Raw genomic sequence first — 2,203 nt, 5'->3', positions numbered from 1 at the left:
TTTTTTTTTTTTTTTTTTAATAAAAAATAAAAAAAATCATTAAAAACTTAAATTAGTAACATCAATAAAAAAAAAAAAAAAGAGGAAATATCACTTCCCTCCCCTGAACTATGTCGAAATATCAACTTGACCCCACACTTTTTCGAAAATATCACTCACCTCCCCCTAAATAAAAATATTCTATCTAATGACCCCAACCGTTAGAAATGGTTGTTAAGTCATATGGTTTTTTCTCATAATACCCAAAATACCCTCATAAACATGAAATACCCAATACACCCTTAATGAAAAAACCCCTCTTCCCCCAAACCATATAGGTGCGTGCGATCAGCCTCACTTCCTCATCCCTTTATCCCTAAACCGAAGGAGAAGAAGCTCACATCGTCTTCTTCATTGAACCTCCTAATCGCACCTCTCTCTCTATATTTATCTGTTATCGTGGAAATTGACTAAGTTTTTATAAACTAGACGTCAATGGCGAGAGCTACTCGAGATGCAATCGAGACTGTTACAAGCATCACTGGTGCATCCGAGGCTGTGGCGGTGCAAATACTGGAATTATCTTGGGCATTTGGTTCTGTGAATGAATTTTGTTATTGTTTCCATGGCTTTCGACTTGATGTTCTGATCATAAATGCTGGTATTGGTTTCTTGTTAGGGTTTTTTTTTTTTTGGATTGGACTGGTTTGGTTTCTTAAGATTTCTGATTTAGGTTTTAATCATCAAGTGGTTGTATTTGGGTTTTAATCATCAAGTGGTTGTTTATTTTGCATAGTATGTTATCGATTATTATTACTGATGGAGGGAAGCTTTAGGGTTTGGGTAACTCTCTACCTCATGTGGGCATTTCTTATAAGAATGATCTGCGCCCAAAGCAAGCTACTATGGAGATGGTTGACAGGTTGAAGATCAAATAATGAGTCAATCTGCCTGTCCATTATGTTTCTAAATTTTATGATACATATTGCATTGACTTTGAAATTAGCATGGGAGCACATCGCAAGTAGAATGGCTTCTTGTAGAGCCCTACTCTTTAAACCCAGATTATTGACCGGTTGGTTTAGTTTGGTCTTACAAGGCCTTAACTGGAAAGGGTTGATGTTGGTGCCCTATGGTGCATAACTATAAGGGTGACGTCAAATGCGGGGTGGCCGGACAAGATTGAGCCAATACCCGATGTGGTTCATACGCCTAAGTCGTGCCCTTGTACGTATCACAAAGCCATGTATGAATAGAAAATGTACATTATCATATTGAATGATAAGAACTTAGTCCACAACACGTGGCGAGAGCGAGATACGCATAAGATTCCATTTTCCCCAAAAATATAATAAGGTTGGCTTTGTTTTAGCCAACTGGTGGGTGATCACTGGTAGGTGCGAGACCCACCAGTGTGACCCACCTGTGGGGGGAACATAGGCCCCAGCGAGCCCAACTTGGTCGAGTACGTGTATTTCAGGTTCCTCATTGTAATAAAGTCATGTGTGTCCGATAATGTCGGCTATTTCACCCAAAATCTTGATTTAATGTGTTTTGATCCATAAAGGGGCAAAACCAAACAGGCCCTAGTAGATATTTATGACACTAGGGTATAAATAGCATTTATGTATTTCCCTCTCTCCCATTTATGATTTTCAGCAAAGGTTGGTGATAAGGGTAAAGAAAAGGGAGAAAAGAGGAAGAAGAAGAAGAGAAGGTTCCCCTTTGGTTTTCGGAGCGGAGTCTTACTTTCTCGTCGTCAGAATAGTGTCTGGTGTCTTGAGATCTGCATTTGGAGGTACGTAATGCCATAACCCCTTGAGATGTAATGAAACCCCTTTATATGTGATCAAATCAAAGGGATGATAGAACCCTTGTGTGATTTTCTTGAAGGTTTGAGGAAGGAAAACAAAGATTTGGAGTTATTGAGGTGACATTTTGAGTTTGAAAAGAGGATCTCAAGTTTTGGGATTTTTCAAGTTAAGGTATGATTTCTTTTCCCAAACCTTGGTGATAACTTAGATCCATGGAATAATCAAATAAATGAAGCTTAGAATGTGTGGAGAATGAAGTGGGAACAACCCCCTTGGGTTCCTAAGAGGACTGAAGAAAGGAAGAAGAACAACAAAATCCGCAAAATATTGGTGGGTAGCACCGGCGGGTAGTTAGACCCACCAGTGTGACCCCCCAGTCTTACTTGGGCTTCTGGGCCAATTGGTGGGTA

The sequence above is a fragment of the Macadamia integrifolia genome, chromosome 2 (genome assembly GCF_013358625.1).
Source record: "Macadamia integrifolia cultivar HAES 741 chromosome 2, SCU_Mint_v3, whole genome shotgun sequence".
In the NCBI taxonomy this organism is placed as follows: Eukaryota; Viridiplantae; Streptophyta; class Magnoliopsida; order Proteales; family Proteaceae; genus Macadamia; species Macadamia integrifolia.
The sequence above is the reverse complement of the archived record's forward strand: the minus strand, read 5'-3'. Positions refer to the sequence as shown.